Source organism: Malus sylvestris, chromosome 16 (genome assembly GCF_916048215.2).
Source record: "Malus sylvestris chromosome 16, drMalSylv7.2, whole genome shotgun sequence".
Lineage (NCBI taxonomy): Eukaryota > Viridiplantae > Streptophyta > Magnoliopsida > Rosales > Rosaceae > Malus > Malus sylvestris.
In genome coordinates, this window is record NC_062275.1 from 8,861,133 (window position 1) to 8,870,850 (window position 9,718).

Consider the following 9,718-nt stretch of genomic DNA (forward strand, 5'->3'; position numbering starts at 1 on the left):
AAAAAGGATTTAAGTAATGATAAACTAAGGATATTATTTTCTCAAGATTTATTGCATTTGTTATTTTGACCAGGTCATATAATTTGGCCTGAACTGGTTAAAAGGGACAGACTCGTACCAATGGTCACCTGTCCAGCTCATTTGCTAACTTGTCACCCAAACATTCCTACCAGCTGGCGGAGTAATGCAGGTCACGCATGCGTCCGTATGTGTGGTGTTTGCGCGAATATGACTGTTAGGTCATCTCCAACCAAAGGGCCTAAAATAGCTCGAAAATCGTCTTCAACCGAGGGATAGGCCAAAGGGCTCATGGACTCCACTAGACAAAAAAGGGCCAAAGGGCCAATCAGCTGGCCCAAAGTAGCCAGCCAGCTAGCCCCGGGCTGGGCCAGAATTTTCATTATTTATGTCGGTTATAGCTGACAACATTGTACTTATTCCTATCGGTTATATCCGACAGGAATGGTAGGCCAAAATTTCAAATACAAAGACTAGTTACTGTTGGTTTCAATTTTTTTTTTGTTTTTTTTGGGCCAATTTTTTTTTTATGAATTTAATTTGTAGTTTTTAAATATAAGTTGTTATTTTTTTTAAATTTAAGTTGTTGTAGTGTTTAAATTTAAATAATAAATTATGTTTGGCCATATGATCATTTGGTCCTCGCTGACTCCCCTTACCGTACTCCAGCTCTCACAAGCATGGCGGTGAAAGAAAGTGTTTGGGTGGGGTCTAGTCATTTCCTACGGAGCAAAACTCAACGCGGTGTCTAGTCATATCCTGCGGAGCTATCGTAGGACGAAGACACCATAGAAGAAGAATCGGTAGATGGCGTTATATATGGAGGGGAGGAACGAGAACCCCGAAATCCTAATTGCTTCTGCTACTAACTCACATCTTTACCAAACGTCGTATTATCTAGCTATAATGTTTAAAGGATGATAATGCCCCGAATCGCGGTAAAGGCGGAGATTAAGTTATTGTTGGATCCGACGGCCCACATCACTCAGACACTCGTTTATGTTCATAGCCTTACAAAACCTAAAATCTTCTCAGTCGCTCCTCTCACGCACTCCAGCTCTCTCTAAAGGTTCTTGCGGCTCTGTGTTTTCTGGTTTGCTACAATCCGCATCGATCAAGATGGTTAGAACTTAGAACCCAACACATAAATTTCTTGTTTTTCATATATTTTTCAACCAATTTTTCTGATCGGAATCGGTATTTTCATTCGGCTCACAGATTTATCCCCAGTTTCCCATATCGCCTGTTCTTTTTTAAACTGGTTTAATGTGTTGAATGTCACTGCTGAGCCATTTTTTGAATTGGGTCGTTCTGCTTTTGTTAAATTAATTGGCAAAGATAATGGGGTTGTGAGAAAATGGATTGATTAGTAGTGGATTTTGATGGCTGGTTGTAAACAGGTGCTTCAGAACGATATCGACTTGCTTCACCCACCAGCTGAGCTCGAAAAGAGGAAGCACAAGCTCAAGAGGCTTGTGCGGACGCCCAACTCTTTTTTCATGGTAACTAATAGTACGTAATTATCGATTGCGTATGCTTTTTTTGACGTTTGAGTTTTCGTATAATTTTTGTTTTCTTTGGTGAAGATTGTTAATTTTGATTGTTTTAAATGCGCCCAGGATGTTTAGTGCCAAGGATGCTTCAGCATGTAAGTAATGATGCCTATTTCGATATTTTCCTGTACTCGTTGAGATCATTTTGTTGAAGTAGTTTCTATGTATGATTTAAATTTGGGTGTAAGTGTGACGAAGTGAAAACCATTTGCGCAGAACAACCGTGTTCAGTCACTCGCAAACAGTTGTGGTGTGTGGGAACTGCCAGACAGTGTTGTGCCAGCCTACTGGAGGCCGAGCCAGGCTCACCGAGGGTTGCTCTTTCAGAAGAAAGGGGGACTGATGCTGGTGCTTTGATCGCATTTACATGTATTTGGCAAATTGCAGAAGAGCTTTGTGAGGGTGATTTAAGGTTGAAATATTGGTTCTCCTCGTTTTTGCCTTTGCTTTTTTCTTTATAGTCTTTTGAATATGTAATTTGTTAGGGCAGCGGTCTGGACCTTACCATGAGAGTGTAGTGTTACGAATGTTTAGTTAATTTTGGTGGTTACATTACCTTTTGCACTTCTTATGGATTGTTTGAAGTGTTCATATGCCTGCCCTTTTAAGTTCCATATAAAGATTATCAGTGATCAATTTCTGTCATGGAAATGTTATAGCTGCTACTTTTGTTCATCGATGCACCAAATTGTTTTCAATGTATATTGTGTGTTGATATGCAAATGCTTTGCAAGTGATTTGGCCTCGATCGTTGGGTTTCACATTGTTTAATTTAGTCGGAGGGCTGAATACTGAATCACGGATTCAGCTTGTGCTCCATATCTATCTTTATTTAAGAGAGTAAGGTTTTTAGTTTGCATACAGGGAGCTTTTGTAGTTGAATCTGGAATTTCCCTTGTGTAGCGATAACCCTTTGGTATTATGAGCGAGTGTTCTGATGATTAGAATTGGATCATGTGTTGTAGTTGATTGCATTTGAGTTCTGTAGATTTCATTCTCTCTCTGCACGCCGATATCTTAAGCTGCTCTGTACGAAGTGTATGGTGCTGATTAACGTTGTGTGTTGTCATTTTCGTCTATCCTTAACATACTGCACTTGCGATCCTTGTTACCGGAATAAATCTTGCAACCTTTGTGTAGGAATGTCTCTCAAATTGCATTGGATTGGCATCTTGTTCTTGATGAATTCAGGTTTTCTGTTTCTGTTAAAGAGCTTTGAGATTTACAGGCAACTGCGATACAATATTTTGTTTGCAGATTTTATGGTTTCGTTGCGACAGTCCTTCCTGCATGTAACTAATCATTTGCCGGATTTGTGTGTTTACCTACTTGCTGGTGGATTTTAGATCTCTTCGTAAATTTAGAGTAATTTAGGATATCGTTGTACCAAAAAAGAAATGTCCTTCCATTCAATCAATCTCTCTCTTTGTTTTAATTTATGAAAACGAACTACCTATTTTGATCTAAAAATCTAATTGTACGAAGCGAATTGTTTTGCCTGATTAAGCTTCAGCTGGTTTTTACTGTTTATTCGCTATGATCTATCGGTGCTATGATTGTCACGAAAGGTAGAGTAACGAGAAATGTTATTGCCATTTCAAAAGATTATGCTGCACTTCTCCTACATGAAAAAGGGAACTCTGAAGGGATCATTCCACATTTCTCTTACATATAAAACATAAACTACTAAAAGATCATTTTGCATTTCATTTGAGAGTCAGTGAGGTAAAATGCATTATTTCTTTATTAAGAAAATGACAAAGAATTGCAATAACTTAAAACATAAAATACTTATAATGACTTATCCGGAACGATAATACTTATTTTCTAATGATGCGTTTGATAACCATTTCGTTTTCACTTTTTTTAAACTAAAAACTACTTTCTTGAATTTCAAAATTTTTAGCTTTAGCTTTAGTTTTTACTTTTTATTTTTATTTTTTATATTTTGCGCTTCAAGAACTTATTGGTGCATTGGTGGGTACATTGAGGCTTGGTGTTTTTTGGGTCTTCGAATTTGATACAAAATTAGGTTGCCAATTATGTGGTTTAGCCGAATTCTCTCTCCCTTTAGTGTAAATATATCGTTGTACAAAAAACAAAAAAAACAAAAAAAACAAAAAGAAAAGTGGTTGATGTCGCCTAGGTGACTAGCCTTCCCTCTGTAACATATTGCCCTTTCTCAAAGTCTCAAGGGAGAGTGGTGTTTCCTACAGGAAGCCAAAGTTCACAACTTTTACATATTTCTTCGTTTTCAGTTTTCGTTGGCATACTTAGATTGCTGCCAAAGAACGTTGCAGTCTGCAAATCTCGCCACTCAATCAACAACCACCGCCGTGACAACCTTTTCACGATGTGGGTTCGCCGCCCAACTGGTCCCACAACACTTTACCTTCCACCCAGAGCTTCCCACCTCCGAGTTCGACTCTCACGCATACGGCGCCGTGGTCCAGCACTGTCTGTGCAACGGCTATTCAACTTCCGCAGTGGGCCTTCATTGCGAGATTTTGAAAAAAAGGCGGCTGCTTGGACTTGTTTACTGACAACATTCTTCTCAATATGTATGTCAAAGCGGGTATGCTTATTGATGCCGCTAACCTGTTTGATGAAATGTGTGAGATAAATGTTATTTCGTTAAGTCGATGTTTCTAGAGATGTTTTGTTGATATTGTTTGTAAGGATATGGTTGTTTGGACTGGGATGGTAGCATGTTATGCCGAGAATGGTTGTTCTGAAGAAGCACTCAAACTCTTCTCTCGAATGAGGGTGATTGGGTTCAGGCCAAATAACTATACTTTTACGGGTACGCTTAGGGCTTGTGTGGATTAGAGGCCTTAAATGGAGGGAAGAGTGTCCATTGGTGTGTAATAAAATCATTTTATGAAGGGGATCTGTATTTGAGTACAGCATTGCTTGATATGTGCACCAAGTTTGAAGATATTGTGGAGGCTCGGCAAGTATTTCAAGTGATGCCCAAAAATTATGCGGTTGCTTGGAGCCTCATGGTTTCACGGTTTGCTCAGAGTGACCGCTGCGAAGAGGCTCTGGACTTGTTTTGTTGGATGAGGCCAGCATTTGTTGTTCCCAACCAGTTTACATATGCTAGCATGCTGCAAGCTTGTGCAACTATGGAGCATTTAGTTTTCAGGAAGCAAATCCATTGCCATGTAACCAAGGTTGGTATTGATTCTGTTGTCTATGTTTCAAATGCCCTCATGGGTGTCTATGGTAAATGTGGAAAGATAGAGGACTCTATGGACTTATTTGTGGAGATTAGGATCACTAAATAGAAATTATGTATCTTGGAACACGATGATTGTTTATCCCCAGTTAGGTGATGGAGAGAAGGCGTTGATGTTGTTTCAAGATATGCTTAGATGCCAAGTCGAGGCAACAGAAGTGACGTACTCTATGCTCTCCATGCTTCTTCTGGCCTAGCAGCGTTGGAGCCAGGAGTTCAGATACATTCTTTAACTGTCAAAACCATACTAGTGGGTAATTCATTGATAGACATGTATGCCAAATGTGGGAACATTAAAGATGCTGGCCTGGTGTTTGATAAGTTGAAGCAACGAGATTAGGTTTCATGGAATACCATGATCTCAGGATATTCTTTCTATACATCGCCTTGGCCTTGAGGCTCTAAATTTTTTTGAAATGATGCAGGAAACAAATTGCAAAGCAAACAAGTTGATTTTTGTTGGTGTCCTGTCAGCATGTAGCAATGCAGGACTGTTAGATCAATGACTACCTTATTTTGACTCTATGGTACAGGACTATAATGTTGAACCATGCATAGAGCACTGCACTTGTACGGTCGGGCTTTTAGGGAGAAAAGCCATCTTGATAAGGCTGTGAAGTTGATTCAGGAAATCCCATGTGAACCTAGTATTATAGTGTGGCGTGCTTTGCTTGGAGCTTGTGTTCTCCATAATGATATTGAACTTGGAAGGACGGCTGCCAAGCATGTTCTTGAAATGGATCCTCAGGATGAGGCGACCCATGTGTTATTGTCAAACATATATGCCGCCGTGAAGAGATGAAATAATGTAGCTTATGTTATAAAAAACATGAGAGGGAAAGGATTAAATAAGGAACCTGGCCTAAGTTAGATTGAGAACCAGGACACAGTTCATTAATTCACTGTGGGCGATACTTCACATCCTGATATGAAACTGATCGATGGCATGCTGGATTCGTTGAAATTGAGAACCCCAATTGTAATGCCATTTTGCTTGATGTGGTGGACGATGAAAAAAAGTGCCTCTTGTGGGTACACAGTGAAAGATTTGCTCTAGCATTTGGGCTGGATAGAGCACCATCTGGGAGCCCCATTCGTATCATAAAAAGTCTTCGGATATGTATGGATTGCCATGCCACAGTGAAGTTAATATTAAAGGTTGTGCAGCGAGATATTACTGTCAGAAATATCAATCGATTCCATCACTTTCAGGATGGAGTTTGCTCTTGTGGTGATTACTGGTGATTGATCTGCTTTATTTGGATCTATGGTTCCTCAAGGGTTGAACTGATGAAGTGCCCTTGTCCTCAAGGATTCACTCCCTTCCAGGTAATTACTTATCCATGACCAAGTATGTGAACAATTTACCCAGTTTTTGCTTTGCTTCACATCTTGTATGTTTTATGCTGCTAATTTATTTTCTTTGCAGTTCTTAATGGCTAGAAATTGACTATTAAAACCTGCTGATTCCATTACTTGTGCACATAGGTATCACCCACTTGTTTAATGCATGTTTTTTCTTGTTCTTCAAGTAAGTCTACATCAAGAAGAAAAAGTTGTGTCAAGTTTAGACCATTGGCTGTATCTTCTACATCCATCAATCCAAACAAATGCATTACACATTTACACATTCATTGATCATTTCTCTCAAAATGTTTGCAGCCTTTCAGTAGGGATAAACTTTCTAGTTTGGCCGTTGTGATAATCATGATAAAGAAGTTTACATTTCTTTTGCTGATTGGAAAGTCCCAGCATTTTCCCAATTAAAAGACTCCTACATCAATTGTCTAAATGTGAACTGCAACTCCCACTGAACTTGTTAATTGCTTTCTCATTGATGCTTGATTATATTTTTATCCTTTTTCATTGTTCTTTTTTTACTTTAGAAACTTTCTTATTCCTATTGTATTGCTTTTTACTTTCATTTTCTAGTTTCAGTACAATTAACCGAAAGGAAATTTTCAACCTCACTATAAATTGGCCTGCCATTTGATGTAATGATTTTGTCCATTACTAATCTGTAGTCATGAGATTACATTCGTCTGAGTGCGTTGACATTGTCTATTTAAAGATGATTACAGATTATATGAATTGTGCATCATCTTTTATGTGGGGATCACACCAGTTTAAAGGAATTGGGAACCTTGATCCTTTAAAATCTGAGTGCATGCACCCATGTGTATCTAGTATTTTACCAAATTATAATTTATACATATGTTTTGGTATATCTATGACCTGAATCCATATTGAAATTTAATGGTACAACATTGGAGAGGTTATTATATTTTATGGGCTTCCCTTTCAGTTTAAAGAGACTGATGCACAAGCATAATAAAATTGTGAATGCATTGACCTGAAGCGAAATGATGTATTTTTCATGTTGCGTATTTGCATGTATCCATTAAATATGCAGTATGCATGGATAATGTTATATTCATGGCAATATGCGGTATCCATCAAATATCTTCCACGTGTTGTGGACTTGCGTATCATATCAAACTTGCTAGTCATTTGTGGAATTAGACATCGTATCACATCGTAAAATATACTGTATTAGCACTTCAACTTTTGAATTGTCTAACATTGCGATTTGAATCATGACATTTTGACTTTGATTCTCATCCTTGTAGATAACATTTTAGGTGGTAGTGGACTGAGAAATCTCATGATGAATTAGGTAAGCATATTTCTAATTGCTCCATGGAAAGATCAGCGTGAACCAAAGGCATATCTCCCTTTCTTCGAATCATCATAAACTGCAAGTGGTTCTTTAGGCTAGGGTGGAAGTTCTACCCTTTGGATCTTCACTTTAGAAAATCATTTGTGACAGCAGGCATCACCAACTTCTTAGTCTACTATTATTATGATGACTACAATAGTTACATAACCATATCTAAGCCTAGGATAATATGAAATATCCTTCCATTTATTTGCTGCACATATCTTAATGGCTCACTTTTGGGACTCATCATCAGGGATGTGACTATATTTATCGGAACTTGGGACTAGTGTGAGTATAAACATATTAGGATATGACTATACAAACAGAGCTTGGGGCGGCAACTGTGAGTGTAAAAACAGGAATGCACTGTATTACCAGAGCTAGTGACTCATCAGGAGTATGATAAGATATCAACTTATGAAGAAATATATTGAGAATTGGTCTAGAGATCGTTTCTTTATGCTTACAATCCTCAACCGTGTGTCAGTTTTTCCCCTTTGTTTTGCAGGAAACACAGTATTGCCTCGTAGCTACATTTTTTTCATTCTCTTGGAATCACATTGTCAATTGTCTTTGTGCTTCTCCAACTAGTTATAGAAAATTATAGAAAAAATTTCTATAACTATTTGCATTCCATTTGAGGGATTTTAGCTCTGAGAAAGCAACAGTTCATCTCACTGAAAAACAATATAGTTTATTGGTAAGGCTTTGCTTCAAAATAGAATTGACCATCCAACTACTTATTTCCCACTATCCCTAGGAGTATACAAATTGTTCTAATTTTCCAGTTGGTAGAATTACTATTTGAATTCGTTTTGGGTTTTCCACTGAGACCTTTTGTTATCTCTACCTTCAGATGGTGCACTAGAGGTTTAACATTGTATAACTTTTTTGTCGACCACTTTGAAACAGATTTAATGCCAAACATTTCCTAGAATGGAATCAGCAAGGACAAACTTATGTCTAAGGTTAATATTTTCATTTCTCTTGGGACTCAGTTTTGGACAATTTATGTCACCGAATCTATAAATTAACAGGCTACTTACCTAACTTGCATATTTTTATCTCGCATCTTTACTGTAGCAAAAACGAAGGTTTTTAATTGTTTGTCCACTTTCTATAGCATCTTGCTGCAAGCTGAAACTGATTTTACACTCATCTTTTTTCCCAAATTATTTTTGTGGATGATGTGTTGCCATCTGTTTTACTTTATGCTTTCATTGTTCATGTTGCTGATACTAACTATTAGAAACTTGTTTTGTGCTTGACTTGGATGTATAACTAAAATTTATAGAAGACGTGGAGCTTGATACGTCAGCAGCAATTTGCAAGCGCTACACAGTGTGTTCCATTGTCGAAGCAAGAGAATATAAGTGGCCTCTGTTTGACAGCGATACTTATGGTTAAGACCACTCTGATTCTGAGAATGTAGGTGAGGAAGGTGACTTTAGAAAGAAGGCTAAAGAAACTCCCTTTCCGGAGATTGCTTACATCAATTTGCTGATCAGGTTAGAAAGTTGCTCTTGTCATTTATAAGTCCGGAATATACTCCCGGGTCCCAAGTCACACAAAGTTTGTCAGAATCTTGTCTTGCCAATGGTGGTTATTTGAGGAGACAAATGAAATTATTCAGAGAGGGATACTTAGATACGATTTTAGGATCAGTTCAAGATCACATATGTAAATCTTGAACGTGTAAGTTGTAATGATTAGTTGTTCAGGCCTAAATTCAAATTTCTTGTACCCCCATTGGATTCGTAGGCTCTTATGGCCTTTGTATCACGATATGTATCCTTAAATTCGATTTTGGTTACCTGTCCCCTAATTTTCCTTCGATGGTTAAGTCGTGCTGCATAACGTAGGAAAATTGTGTTCTTCTCAGAGATTTGAATGCAGGCTGTAACTTGTGAGTGGCATTGATGCTGGTTTTTTTTAGCTCCCATTTTTTGGTGGTTAATAGTGAGTTTTTTACAACAGAACATGAAAGGATGATATAAATTTCTTTCACTGTTGCTCATGTGGAAAATTCCTTGGGCCATTCTGAAGTTGTACGCCAGCCCATCGGATCAGTCATTGCTTGTAACTGACATTCAGAAGCAGAAGCCAAAAGTAGAAAATACACAATCACAAACTAGGATCTCGTTTAGAACTACTTTTAAAATGACTGAAAGCGATTTTTATGAA

The 9,718-nt window shown here is 38.0% G+C and overlaps 2 pseudogenes; both read left to right on the plus strand.

Annotated features, from left to right (window-relative positions):
* The first annotated feature begins 797 nt into the window (after positions 1-797).
* Positions 798-2,216, plus strand: LOC126608723 (40S ribosomal protein S27-2-like; annotated as a pseudogene).
* A 1,708-nt stretch (positions 2,217-3,924) lies between these two features.
* Positions 3,925-9,359, plus strand: LOC126609073 (putative pentatricopeptide repeat-containing protein At5g13230, mitochondrial; annotated as a pseudogene).
* The last annotated feature ends 359 nt before the right edge of the window (positions 9,360-9,718 follow it).